This window comes from Lissotriton helveticus, chromosome 11 (genome assembly GCF_964261635.1).
Source record: "Lissotriton helveticus chromosome 11, aLisHel1.1, whole genome shotgun sequence".
NCBI classification, from domain to species: domain Eukaryota; kingdom Metazoa; phylum Chordata; class Amphibia; order Caudata; family Salamandridae; genus Lissotriton; species Lissotriton helveticus.
In genome coordinates, this window is record NC_136072.1 from 38,787,460 (window position 1) to 38,800,176 (window position 12,717).

Genomic DNA, 12,717 nt, shown 5'->3' on the forward strand with positions numbered 1-12,717 from the left:
TGCAGTCAGAGGCTCTTTCCAAGGACATCTGCCTCTTGGATTCCTCTCAACTTGCCTTCTGATAAAACATTTTGTGAGCCGCAGTTACCTTCGGCGCCTACAAGGTGGCGCTACATTCAGGTGAGAGCACAAGTATGCCCAAAATATTGGGGACTTTTGCCAGATTTATCGATGGATTTTACATATTTTTTTCAGAGGCTAGACATTACCTAGGAATGCTTTTTAACATAGAGATGCTTTAGTTATAATGTGTGGTCGGGCCTCAGCCCGTTCATTGTCTTCCCACTGTAACATATTTATTACCAGCTCATGTGAGTGGTGACTCTGCTTTATGAAACTTATCATATAGTAGGACAATGAGTATAGCAGAAGGGGCGATCGAGATGCTTGCCTACATATTTGTTTATTTTTTATATAATGGCTGATTAATCTGTTCATGATATTTCCATTTTGTGACATGTTGCATTAAAATATATCCTGATTGCAGAATATATAAGAATTGGTACTGCGTTGGCCGGGAATCAAACCCGGGTCAACTGCTTGGAAGGCAGCTATGCTCACCACTATACCACCAACGCCCTCTGATCTGTGCAATTTCGGTTCTCAACATTACGACCCTGAGTTCAATGTCTATCTTGCACCAGCTTCAATGGTGCATTTGGTTTAGATACCAACATGAGAAGCAGTAGAAAGGTTTTAGCAGATTGTAAGGAACTGGGATTGAAACCAAGGACAAAGCTGTGAAGAAGAGAAGAATGGTAAGCAGCAGTACAAATAATGGATATGAACATATAGAGGCAGCATGGGAAGCAAAGCAGGGGAAAGAAAGAGAGAACATTCCAGGAAATGCCCAGGAGATAGATAAGAGCAGAACAAAAAGGGAAGAATGATATTCAAAGCATGCCCAGAAAAGTGTTTGAAGGTCCCACCAGTCATTTATGCTTATTATTGTGTGTCTTTACTTTCAAGGTACAGGGTGGATCCCTTTGACGATCCCTCTCTTGTATTTCAGCAGACACAGATAGTTCAGAAGTCGTTTCTACCATAGCTGGCACAAGCTTGCGCTTTTCCTTGCTGGCAGCCTTAAAATGACAGCTTGGTCCTTGGAAGAAAAATCAAGCAAAACTAGCAGAGGATGGATTCGATCCATCGACCTCTGGGTTATGGGCCCAGCACGCTTCCGCTGCGCCACTCTGCTGCTTTGGGAAAGTGTTCTCTTTATGCAGATGAGGAGCATTCAGCAGAGTAGCATGGGATTGGTCGGGCTCTCACCTCATTTGCCTAAGTATATCGCAAGGCATGCTGGGTATAGAAAAACTTCATCTTCCCCTCTCACAATCAGTCATAACTGAAAGTCAGACACTCTCAGGCACTAGCCGTTTCAAACCTTTATCAAGACAGCAGCTCTTGAACCCTCTATATCTCTCTCTGTGATACTAGCGCTAGCATGCTCAGGATTTGGCTTTACCTGGGTTCTAGAGATCTACCCGGTGAGGGCTTGCCCGGTGTGAGGCTTTTGAGCGTTTGGGAGCGTTCTGGACGTGGGACAGGAAACTATGCAAATTTGAATCATCCAACCTTCCTGTTGCAGTGAGACGCTCTTTCCATGGACATCTGCCTCTTGGATTCCTCTCAACTTGCCTTCTGATAAAACATTTTGTGAGCCGCAGTTACCTTCGACAGCTACAAGGTGGCGCTACATGCAGGTGAGAGCACAAGTATGCACAAAATGTTAAGGACTTTTGACAGATTTATCGGTGGATCTTGTATATTTTTTTCAGAGGCTAGATATTGCCTAGAAATGCTTTCTAACATAGAGATGCTAGAGTTATAATGTCTGCCCACTGTAACATGTTTATTACCAGCACATGTGAGTGGTGACTCTGCTTTATGAAACTTATCATATATTAGGACAATGAATGTAGCAGAAGGGGCGATCGAGATGCTTGCCTACATATTTGTTTATTTTTTATATAATGGCTGATTAATCTGTTCATGATATTTCCATTTTGTGACATGTTGCATTAAAATATATCCTGCTTGCAGAATATATAAGTATTTGCATTGCGTTGGCCGGGAATCGAACCCGGGTCAACTGCTTGGGAAGCAGCTATGCTCACCACTATACCACCAACGCCCTCTGACATTTGCGCTCTCGGTTCTAAATATTATGACTCAGAGATCAATGACTATCTTGCACCTGCTTCAATGGTGCATTTGGTTTAGATACCAACATGAAAAGCAGTAGAACGTTATTTGCAGAGGGTAAGGAACTGGGGATTAAAACCAAGGACAAAGCTGTGCAGAAGAGAAGAATAGAAAGCAGCAGTACAATTAATATATATATAACATATAGAGGCAGCAAGGGAAGCAAAGCAGGGAAGAGAAAGAGAGAACATTCCATGAAATGCCCAGGAGATAGATAAGAGCAGAACAAAAAGGGAAGAATGAAATTCAAAGCCTGCACAGAAAAGTGTTTGAAGGTCCCACCAGTCATGTATGCTTATTATTGTGTGTCTTTACTTTCAAAGTACAGGGTGGATCCTTTGACACTCCCTCTCTTGTATTTCAGCAGACACAGATAGTTGAGAAGTCTTATATCACTTAGCTGGCACAAGCTTGCGCTTTTCCTTTCCGGCAGCGTGGAAATGACAGCTTGGTCCTTGGAAGAAAAATCAAGCAAAATTAGCAGAGGATGGTTTCGATCCATCGACCTCTGGGTTATGGGCCCAGCACGCTTCCGCTGTGCCACTCTGCTCCTTTTTCAGAGTGTTCTCTTTATGCAGATGAGGAGCATTCAGGGGAGTGACGTGGGCGTTCGGGACGTGAGAGGACGATGGGCAGGAAACTGTGCAAATTTGAAGCATTCATCCTTCCTGCTGCAGTCAGAGGCTCTTTCCAAGGACATCTGCCTCTTGGATTCCTCTCAACTTGCCTTCTGATAAAACATTTTGTGAGCCGCAGTTACCTTCGGCGCCTACAAGGTGGCGCTACATTCAGGTGAGAGCACAAGTATGCCCAAAATATTGGGGACTTTTGCCAGATTTATCGATGGATTTTACATATTTTTTTCAGAGGCTAGACATTACCTAGGAATGCTTTTTAACATAGAGATGCTTTAGTTATAATGTGTGGTCGGGCCTCAGCCCGTTCATTGTCTTCCCACTGTAACATATTTATTACCAGCTCATGTGAGTGGTGACTCTGCTTTATGAAACTTATCATATAGTAGGACAATGAGTATAGCAGAAGGGGCGATCGAGATGCTTGCCTACATATTTGTTTATTTTTTATATAATGGCTGATTAATCTGTTCATGATATTTCCATTTTGTGACATGTTGCATTAAAATATATCCTGATTGCAGAATATATAAGTATTGGTACTGCGTTGGCCGGGAATCGAACCCGGGTCAACTGCTTGGAAGGCAGCTATGCTCACCACTATACCACCAACGCCCTCTGATCTGTGCAATCTCGGTTCTCAACATTACGACCCTGAGTTCAATGTCTATCTTGCACCAGCTTCAATGGTGCATTTGGTTTAGATACCAACATGAGAAGCAGTAGAAAGGTTTTAGCAGATTGTAAGGAACTGGGATTGAAACCAAGGACAAAGCTGTGAAGAAGAGAAGAATGGTAAGCAGCAGTACAAATAATGGATATGAACATATAGAGGCAGCATGGGAAGCAAAGCAGGGGAAAGAAAGAGAGAACATTCCAGGAAATGCCCAGGAGATAGATAAGAGCAGAACAAAAAGGGAAGAATGATATTCAAAGCATGCCCAGAAAAGTGTTTGAAGGTCCCACCAGTCATTTATGCTTATTATTGTGTGTCTTTACTTTCAAGGTACAGGGTGGATCCCTTTGACGATCCCTCTCTTGTATTTCAGCAGACACAGATAGTTCAGAAGTCGTTTCTACCATAGCTGGCACAAGCTTGCGCTTTTCCTTGCTGGCAGCCTTAAAATGACAGCTTGGTCCTTGGAAGAAAAATCAAGCAAAACTAGCAGAGGATGGTTTCGATCCATCGACCTCTGGGTTATGGGCCCAGCACGCTTCCGCTGCGCCACTCTGCTGCTTTGGGAAAGTGTTCTCTTTATGCAGATGAGGAGCATTCAGCAGAGTAGCATGGGATTGGTCGGGCTCTCACCTCATTTGCCTAAGTATATCGCAAGGCATGCTGGGTATAGAAAAACTTCATCTTCCCCTCTCACAATCAGTCATAACTGAAAGTCAGACACTCTCAGGCACTAGCCGTTTCAAACCTTTATCAAGACAGCAGCTCTTGAACCCTCTATATCTCTCTCTGTGATACTAGCGCTAGCATGCTCAGGATTTGGCTTTACCTGGGTGCCAGAGATCTACCCGGTGAGAGGCTTTTGAGCGTTTGGGAGCGTTCTGGACGTTGGACAGGAAACTATGCAAATTTGAATCATCCAACCTTCCTGCTGCAGTGAGACGCTCTTTCCATGGACATCTGCCTCTTGGATTCCTCTCAACTTGCCTTCTGATAAAACATTTTGTGAGCCGCAGTTACCTTCGACAGCTACAAGGTGGCGCTACATGCAGGTGAGAGCACAAGTATGCACAAAATGTTAAGGACTTTTGACAGATTTATCGGTGGATCTTGTATATTTTTTTCAGAGGCTAGATATTGCCTAGAAATGCTTTCTAACATAGAGATGCTAGAGTTATAATGTCTGCCCACTGTAACATATTTATTACCAGCACATGTGAGTGGTGACTCTGCTTTATGAAACTTATCATATATTAGGTCAATGAATGTAGCAGAAGGGGCGATCGAGATGCTTGCCTACATATTTGTTTATTTTTTATATAATGGCTGATTAATCTGTTCATGATATTTCCATTTTGTGACATGTTGCATTAAAATATATCCTGCTTGCAGAATATATAAGTATTTGCATTGCGTTGGCCGGGAATCGAACCCGGGTCAACTGCTTGGGAAGCAGCTATGCTCACCACTATACCACCAACGCCCTCTGACATTTGCGCTCTCGGTTCTAAATATTATGACTCAGAGATCAATGACTATCTTGCACCTGCTTCAATGGTGCATTTGGTTTAGATACCAACATGAAAAGCAGTAGAACGTTATTTGCAGAGGGTAAGGAACTGGGGATTAAAACCAAGGACAAAGCTGTGCAGAAGAGAAGAATGGAAAGCAGCAGTACAATTAATATATATATAACATATAGAGGCAGCAAGGGAAGCAAAGCAGGGAAGAGAAAGAGAGAACATTCCATGAAATGCCCAGGAGATAGATAAGAGCAGAACAAAAAGGGAAGAATGAAATTCAAAGCCTGCACAGAAAAGTGTTTGAAGGTCCCACCAGTCATGTATGCTTATTATTGTGTGTCTTTACTTTCAAAGTACAGGGTGGATCCTTTGACACTCCCTCTCTTGTATTTCAGCAGACACAGATAGTTGAGAAGTCTTATATCACTTAGCTGGCACAAGCTTGCGCTTTTCCTTTCCGGCAGCGTGGAAATGACAGCTTGGTCCTTGGAAGAAAAATCAAGCAAAATTAGCAGAGGATGGTTTCGATCCATCGACCTCTGGGTTATGGGCCCAGCACGCTTCCGCTGCGCCACTCTGCTCCTTTTTCAGAGTGTTCTCTTTATGCAGATGAGGAGCATTCAGGGGAGTGACGTGGGCGTTCGGGACGTGAGAGGACGATGGGCAGGAAACTGTGCAAATTTGAAGCATTCATCCTTCCTGCTGCAGTCAGAGGCTCTTTCCAAGGACATCTGCCTCTTGGATTCCTCTCAACTTGCCTTCTGATAAAACATTTTGTGAGCCGCAGTTACCTTCGGCGCCTACAAGGTGGCGCTACATTCAGGTGAGAGCACAAGTATGCCCAAAATATTGGGGACTTTTGCCAGATTTATCGATGGATTTTACATATTTTTTTCAGAGGCTAGACATTACCTAGGAATGCTTTTTAACATAGAGATGCTTTAGTTATAATGTGTGGTCGGGCCTCAGCCCGTTCATTGTCTTCCCACTGTAACATATTTATTACCAGCTCATGTGAGTGGTGACTCTGCTTTATGAAACTTATCATATAGTAGGACAATGAGTATAGCAGAAGGGGCGATCGAGATGCTTGCCTACATATTTGTTTATTTTTTATATAATGGCTGATTAATCTGTTCATGATATTTCCATTTTGTGACATGTTGCATTAAAATATATCCTGATTGCAGAATATATAAGAATTGGTACTGCGTTGGCCGGGAATCGAACCCGGGTCAACTGCTTGGAAGGCAGCTATGCTCACCACTATACCACCAACGCCCTCTGATCTGTGCAATCTCGGTTCTCAACATTACGACCCTGAGTTCAATGTCTATCTTGCACCAGCTTCAATGGTGCATTTGGTTTAGATACCAACATGAGAAGCAGTAGAAAGGTTTTAGCAGATTGTAAGGAACTGGGATTGAAACCAAGGACAAAGCTGTGAAGAAGAGAAGAATGGTAAGCAGCAGTACAAATAATGGATATGAACATATAGAGGCAGCATGGGAAGCAAAGCAGGGGAAAGAAAGAGAGAACATTCCAGGAAATGCCCAGGAGATAGATAAGAGCAGAACAAAAAGGGAAGAATGATATTCAAAGCATGCCCAGAAAAGTGTTTGAAGGTCCCACCAGTCATTTATGCTTATTATTGTGTGTCTTTACTTTCAAGGTACAGGGTGGATCCCTTTGACGATCCCTCTCTTGTATTTCAGCAGACACAGATAGTTCAGAAGTCGTTTCTACCATAGCTGGCACAAGCTTGCGCTTTTCCTTGCTGGCAGCCTTAAAATGACAGCTTGGTCCTTGGAAGAAAAATCAAGCAAAACTAGCAGAGGATGGTTTCGATCCATCGACCTCTGGGTTATGGGCCCAGCACGCTTCCGCTGCGCCACTCTGCTGCTTTGGGAAAGTGTTCTCTTTATGCAGATGAGGAGCATTCAGCAGAGTAGCATGGGATTGGTCGGGCTCTCACCTCATTTGCCTAAGTATATCGCAAGGCATGCTGGGTATAGAAAAACTTCATCTTCCCCTCTCACAATCAGTCATAACTGAAAGTCAGACACTCTCAGGCACTAGCCGTTTCAAACCTTTATCAAGACAGCAGCTCTTGAACCCTCTATATCTCTCTCTGTGATACTAGCGCTAGCATGCTCAGGATTTGGCTTTACCTGGGTGCCAGAGATCTACCCGGTGAGGGCTTGCCCGGTGTGAGGCTTTTGAGCGTTTGGGAGCGTTCTGGACGTTGGACAGGAAACTATGCAAATTTGAATCATCCAACCTTCCTGCTGCAGTGAGACGCTCTTTCCATGGACATCTGCCTCTTGGATTCCTCTCAACTTGCCTTCTGATAAAACATTTTGTGAGCCGCAGTTACCTTCGACAGCTACAAGGTGGCGCTACATGCAGGTGAGAGCACAAGTATGCACAAAATGTTAAGGACTTTTGACAGATTTATCGGAGGATCTTGTATATTTTTTTCAGAGGCTAGATATTGCCTAGAAATGCTTTCTAACATAGAGATGCTAGAGTTATAATGTCTGCCCACTGTAACATGTTTATTACCAGCACATGTGAGTGGTGACTCTGCTTTATGAAACTTATCATATATTAGGACAATGAATGTAGCAGAAGGGGCGATCGAGATGCTTGCCTACATATTTGTTTATTTTTTATATAATGGCTGATTAATCTGTTCATGATATTTCCATTTTGTGACATGTTGCATTAAAATATATCCTGCTTGCAGAATATATAAGTATTTGCATTGCGTTGGCCGGGAATCGAACCCGGGTCAACTGCTTGGGAAGCAGCTATGCTCACCACTATACCACCAACGCCCTCTGACATTTGCGCTCTCGGTTCTAAATATTATGACTCAGAGATCAATGACTATCTTGCACCTGCTTCAATGGTGCATTTGGTTTAGATACCAACATGAAAAGCAGTAGAACGTTATTTGCAGAGGGTAAGGAACTGGGGATTAAAACCAAGGACAAAGCTGTGCAGAAGAGAAGAATGGAAAGCAGCAGTACAATTAATATATATATAACATATAGAGGCAGCAAGGGAAGCAAAGCAGGGAAGAGAAAGAGAGAACATTCCATGAAATGCCCAGGAGATAGATAAGAGCAGAACAAAAAGGGAAGAATGAAATTCAAAGCCTGCAGAGAAAAGTGTTTGAAGGTCCCACCAGTCATGTATGCTTATTATTGTGTGTCTTTACTTTCAAAGTACAGGGTGGATCCTTTGACACTCCCTCTCTTGTATTTCAGCAGACACAGATAGTTGAGAAGTCTTATATCACTTAGCTGGCACAAGCTTGCGCTTTTCCTTTCCGGCAGCGTGGAAATGACAGCTTGGTCCTTGGAAGAAAAATCAAGCAAAATTAGCAGAGGATGGTTTCGATCCATCGACCTCTGGGTTATGGGCCCAGCACGCTTCCGCTGTGCCACTCTGCTCCTTTTTCAGAGTGTTCTCTTTATGCAGATGAGGAGCATTCAGGGGAGTGACGTGGGCGTTCGGGACGTGAGAGGACGATGGGCAGGAAACTGTGCAAATTTGAAGCATTCATCCTTCCTGCTGCAGTCAGAGGCTCTTTCCAAGGACATCTGCCTCTTGGATTCCTCTCAACTTGCCTTCTGATAAAACATTTTGTGAGCCGCAGTTACCTTCGGCGCCTACAAGGTGGCGCTACATTCAGGTGAGAGCACAAGTATGCCCAAAATATTGGGGACTTTTGCCAGATTTATCGATGGATTTTACATATTTTTTTCAGAGGCTAGACATTACCTAGGAATGCTTTTTAACATAGAGATGCTTTAGTTATAATGTGTGGTCGGGCCTCAGCCCGTTCATTGTCTTCCCACTGTAACATATTTATTACCAGCTCATGTGAGTGGTGACTCTGCTTTATGAAACTTATCATATAGTAGGACAATGAGTATAGCAGAAGGGGCGATCGAGATGCTTGCCTACATATTTGTTTATTTTTTATATAATGGCTGATTAATCTGTTCATGATATTTCCATTTTGTGACATGTTGCATTAAAATATATCCTGATTGCAGAATATATAAGAATTGGTACTGCGTTGGCCGGGAATCGAACCCGGGTCAACTGCTTGGAAGGCAGCTATGCTCACCACTATACCACCAACGCCCTCTGATCTGTGCAATCTCGGTTCTCAACATTACGACCCTGAGTTCAATGTCTATCTTGCACCAGCTTCAATGGTGCATTTGGTTTAGATACCAACATGAGAAGCAGTAGAAAGGTTTTAGCAGATTGTAAGGAACTGGGATTGAAACCAAGGACAAAGCTGTGAAGAAGAGAAGAATGGTAAGCAGCAGTACAAATAATGGATATGAACATATAGAGGCAGCATGGGAAGCAAAGCAGGGGAAAGAAAGAGAGAACATTCCAGGAAATGCCCAGGAGATAGATAAGAGCAGAACAAAAAGGGAAGAATGATATTCAAAGCATGCCCAGAAAAGTGTTTGAAGGTCCCACCAGTCATTTATGCTTATTATTGTGTGTCTTTACTTTCAAGGTACAGGGTGGATCCCTTTGACGATCCCTCTCTTGTATTTCAGCAGACACAGATAGTTCAGAAGTCGTTTCTACCATAGCTGGCACAAGCTTGCGCTTTTCCTTGCTGGCAGCCTTAAAATGACAGCTTGGTCCTTGGAAGAAAAATCAAGCAAAACTAGCAGAGGATGGTTTCGATCCATCGACCTCTGGGTTATGGGCCCAGCACGCTTCCGCTGCGCCACTCTGCTGCTTTGGGAAAGTGTTCTCTTTATGCAGATGAGGAGCATTCAGCAGAGTAGCATGGGATTGGTCGGGCTCTCACCTCATTTGCCTAAGTATATCGCAAGGCATGCTGGGTATAGAAAAACTTCATCTTCCCCTCTCACAATCAGTCATAACTGAAAGTCAGACACTCTCAGGCACTAGCCGTTTCAAACCTTTATCAAGACAGCAGCTCTTGAACCCTCTATATCTCTCTCTGTGATACTAGCGCTAGCATGCTCAGGATTTGGCTTTACCTTGGTGCCAGAGATCTACCCGGTGAGGGCTTGCCCGGTGTGAGGCTTTTGAGCGTTTGGGAGCGTTCTGGACGTTGGACAGGAAACTATGCAAATTTGAATCATCCAACCTTCCTGCTGCAGTGAGACGCTCTTTCCATGGACATCTGCCTCTTGGATTCCTCTCAACTTGCCTTCTGATAAAACATTTTGTGAGCCGCAGTTACCTTCGACAGCTACAAGGTGGCGCTACATGCAGGTGAGAGCACAAGTATGCACAAAATGTTAAGGACTTTTGACAGATTTATCGGTGGATCTTGTATATTTTTTTCAGAGGCTAGATATTGCCTAGAAATGCTTTCTAACATAGAGATGCTAGAGTTATAATGTCTGCCCACTGTAACATGTTTATTACCAGCACATGTGAGTGGTGACTCTGCTTTATGAAACTTATCATATATTAGGACAATGAATGTAGCAGAAGGGGCGATCGAGATGCTTGCCTACATATTTGTTTATTTTTTATATAATGGCTGATTAATCTGTTCATGATATTTCCATGTTGTGACATGTTGCATTAAAATATATCCTGCTTGCAGAATATATAAGTATTTGCATTGCGTTGGCCGGGAATCGAACCCGGGTCAACTGCTTGGGAAGCAGCTATGCTCACCACTATACCACCAACGCCCTCTGACATTTGCGCTCTCGGTTCTAAATATTATGACTCAGAGATCAATGACTATCTTGCACCTGCTTCAATGGTGCATTTGGTTTAGATACCAACATGAAAAGCAGTAGAACGTTATTTGCAGAGGGTAAGGAACTGGGGATTAAAACCAAGGACAAAGCTGTGCAGAAGAGAAGAATGGAAAGCAGCAGTACAATTAATATATATATAACATATAGAGGCAGCAAGGGAAGCAAAGCAGGGAAGAGAAAGAGAGAACATTCCATGAAATGCCCAGGAGATAGATAAGAGCAGAACAAAAAGGGAAGAATGAAATTCAAAGCCTGCACAGAAAAGTGTTTGAAGGTCCCACCAGTCATGTATGCTTATTATTGTGTGTCTTTACTTTCAAAGTACAGGGTGGATCCTTTGACACTCCCTCTCTTGTATTTCAGCAGACACAGATAGTTGAGAAGTCTTATATCACTTAGCTGGCACAAGCTTGCGCTTTTCCTTTCCGGCAGCGTGGAAATGACAGCTTGGTCCTTGGAAGAAAAATCAAGCAAAATTAGCAGAGGATGGTTTCGATCCATCGACCTCTGGGTTATGGGCCCAGCACGCTTCCGCTGCGCCACTCTGCTCCTTTTTCAGAGTGTTCTCTTTATGCAGATGAGGAGCATTCAGGGGAGTGACGTGGGCGTTCGGGACGTGAGAGGACGATGGGCAGGAAACTGTGCAAATTTGAAGCATTCATCCTTCCTGCTGCAGTCAGAGGCTCTTTCCAAGGACATCTGCCTCTTGGATTCCTCTCAACTTGCCTTCTGATAAAACATTTTGTGAGCCGCAGTTACCTTCGGCGCCTACAAGGTGGCGCTACATTCAGGTGAGAGCACAAGTATGCCCAAAATATTGGGGACTTTTGCCAGATTTATCGATGGATTTTACATATTTTTTTCAGAGGCTAGACATTACCTAGGAATGCTTTTTAACATAGAGATGCTTTAGTTATAATGTGTGGTCGGGCCTCAGCCCGTTCATTGTCTTCCCACTGTAACATATTTATTACCAGCTCATGTGAGTGGTGACTCTGCTTTATGAAACTTATCATATAGTAGGACAATGAGTATAGCAGAAGGGGCGATCGAGATGCTTGCCTACATATTTGTTTATTTTTTATATAATGGCTGATTAATCTGTTCATGATATTTCCATTTTGTGACATGTTGCATTAAAATATATCCTGATTGCAGAATATATAAGAATTGGTACTGCGTTGGCCGGGAATCGAACCCGGGTCAACTGCTTGGAAGGCAGCTATGCTCACCACTATACCACCAACGCCCTCTGATCTGTGCAATCTCGGTTCTCAACATTACGACCCTGAGTTCAATGTCTATCTTGCACCAGCTTCAATGGTGCATTTGGTTTAGATACCAACATGAGAAGCAGTAGAAAGGTTTTAGCAGATTGTAAGGAACTGGGATTGAAACCAAGGACAAAGCTGTGAAGAAGAGAAGAATGGTAAGCAGCAGTACAAATAATGGATATGAACATATAGAGGCAGCATGGGAAGCAAAGCAGGGGAAAGAAAGAGAGAACATTCCAGGAAATGCCCAGGAGATAGATAAGAGCAGAACAAAAAGGGAAGAATGATATTCAAAGCATGCCCAGAAAAGTGTTTGAAGGTCCCACCAGTCATTTATGCTTATTATTGTGTGTCTTTACTTTCAAGGTACAGGGTGGATCCCTTTGACGATCCCTCTCTTGTATTTCAGCAGACACAGATAGTTCAGAAGTCGTTTCTACCATAGCTGGCACAAGCTTGCGCTTTTCCTTGCTGGCAGCCTTAAAATGACAGCTTGGTCCTTGGAAGAAAAATCAAGCAAAACTAGCAGAGGATGGTTTCGATCCATCGACCTCTGGGTTATGGGCCCAGCACGCTTCCGCTGCGCCACTCTGCTGCTTTGGGAAAGTG

The 12,717-nt window shown here is 43.4% G+C and overlaps 16 non-coding genes across 16 annotated transcripts; all 16 read right to left on the reverse strand.

Annotated features, from left to right (window-relative positions):
* Positions 1–506: 506 nt before the first annotated feature.
* On the reverse strand, positions 507–578 carry TRNAG-UCC (transfer RNA glycine (anticodon UCC)). The gene has a single exon. It is a non-coding gene; the product is annotated as a tRNA-Gly (tRNA).
* Positions 579–1,126: 548 nt separating this feature from the next.
* On the reverse strand, positions 1,127–1,198 carry TRNAM-CAU (transfer RNA methionine (anticodon CAU)). Its single transcript has one exon. It is a non-coding gene; the product is annotated as a tRNA-Met (tRNA).
* An 867-nt stretch (positions 1,199–2,065) lies between these two features.
* TRNAG-CCC (transfer RNA glycine (anticodon CCC)) lies at positions 2,066–2,137 on the reverse strand. The gene has a single exon. It is a non-coding gene; the product is annotated as a tRNA-Gly (tRNA).
* Positions 2,138–3,386: 1,249 nt separating this feature from the next.
* On the reverse strand, positions 3,387–3,458 carry TRNAG-UCC (transfer RNA glycine (anticodon UCC)). The gene has a single exon. It is a non-coding gene; the product is annotated as a tRNA-Gly (tRNA).
* Positions 3,459–4,006: 548 nt separating this feature from the next.
* Positions 4,007–4,078, reverse strand: TRNAM-CAU (transfer RNA methionine (anticodon CAU)). The gene has a single exon. It is a non-coding gene; the product is annotated as a tRNA-Met (tRNA).
* Positions 4,079–4,930: 852 nt separating this feature from the next.
* Positions 4,931–5,002, reverse strand: TRNAG-CCC (transfer RNA glycine (anticodon CCC)). The gene has a single exon. It is a non-coding gene; the product is annotated as a tRNA-Gly (tRNA).
* Positions 5,003–5,551: 549 nt separating this feature from the next.
* On the reverse strand, positions 5,552–5,623 carry TRNAM-CAU (transfer RNA methionine (anticodon CAU)). The gene has a single exon. It is a non-coding gene; the product is annotated as a tRNA-Met (tRNA).
* A 628-nt stretch (positions 5,624–6,251) lies between these two features.
* On the reverse strand, positions 6,252–6,323 carry TRNAG-UCC (transfer RNA glycine (anticodon UCC)). The gene has a single exon. It is a non-coding gene; the product is annotated as a tRNA-Gly (tRNA).
* A 548-nt stretch (positions 6,324–6,871) lies between these two features.
* On the reverse strand, positions 6,872–6,943 carry TRNAM-CAU (transfer RNA methionine (anticodon CAU)). Its single transcript has one exon. It is a non-coding gene; the product is annotated as a tRNA-Met (tRNA).
* Positions 6,944–7,810: 867 nt separating this feature from the next.
* TRNAG-CCC (transfer RNA glycine (anticodon CCC)) lies at positions 7,811–7,882 on the reverse strand. The gene has a single exon. It is a non-coding gene; the product is annotated as a tRNA-Gly (tRNA).
* A 1,249-nt stretch (positions 7,883–9,131) lies between these two features.
* Positions 9,132–9,203, reverse strand: TRNAG-UCC (transfer RNA glycine (anticodon UCC)). The gene has a single exon. It is a non-coding gene; the product is annotated as a tRNA-Gly (tRNA).
* Positions 9,204–9,751: 548 nt separating this feature from the next.
* Positions 9,752–9,823, reverse strand: TRNAM-CAU (transfer RNA methionine (anticodon CAU)). Its single transcript has one exon. It is a non-coding gene; the product is annotated as a tRNA-Met (tRNA).
* Positions 9,824–10,690: 867 nt separating this feature from the next.
* TRNAG-CCC (transfer RNA glycine (anticodon CCC)) lies at positions 10,691–10,762 on the reverse strand. The gene has a single exon. It is a non-coding gene; the product is annotated as a tRNA-Gly (tRNA).
* A 549-nt stretch (positions 10,763–11,311) lies between these two features.
* Positions 11,312–11,383, reverse strand: TRNAM-CAU (transfer RNA methionine (anticodon CAU)). The gene has a single exon. It is a non-coding gene; the product is annotated as a tRNA-Met (tRNA).
* A 628-nt stretch (positions 11,384–12,011) lies between these two features.
* TRNAG-UCC (transfer RNA glycine (anticodon UCC)) lies at positions 12,012–12,083 on the reverse strand. The gene has a single exon. It is a non-coding gene; the product is annotated as a tRNA-Gly (tRNA).
* A 548-nt stretch (positions 12,084–12,631) lies between these two features.
* On the reverse strand, positions 12,632–12,703 carry TRNAM-CAU (transfer RNA methionine (anticodon CAU)). Its single transcript has one exon. It is a non-coding gene; the product is annotated as a tRNA-Met (tRNA).
* Positions 12,704–12,717: the final 14 nt, after the last annotated feature.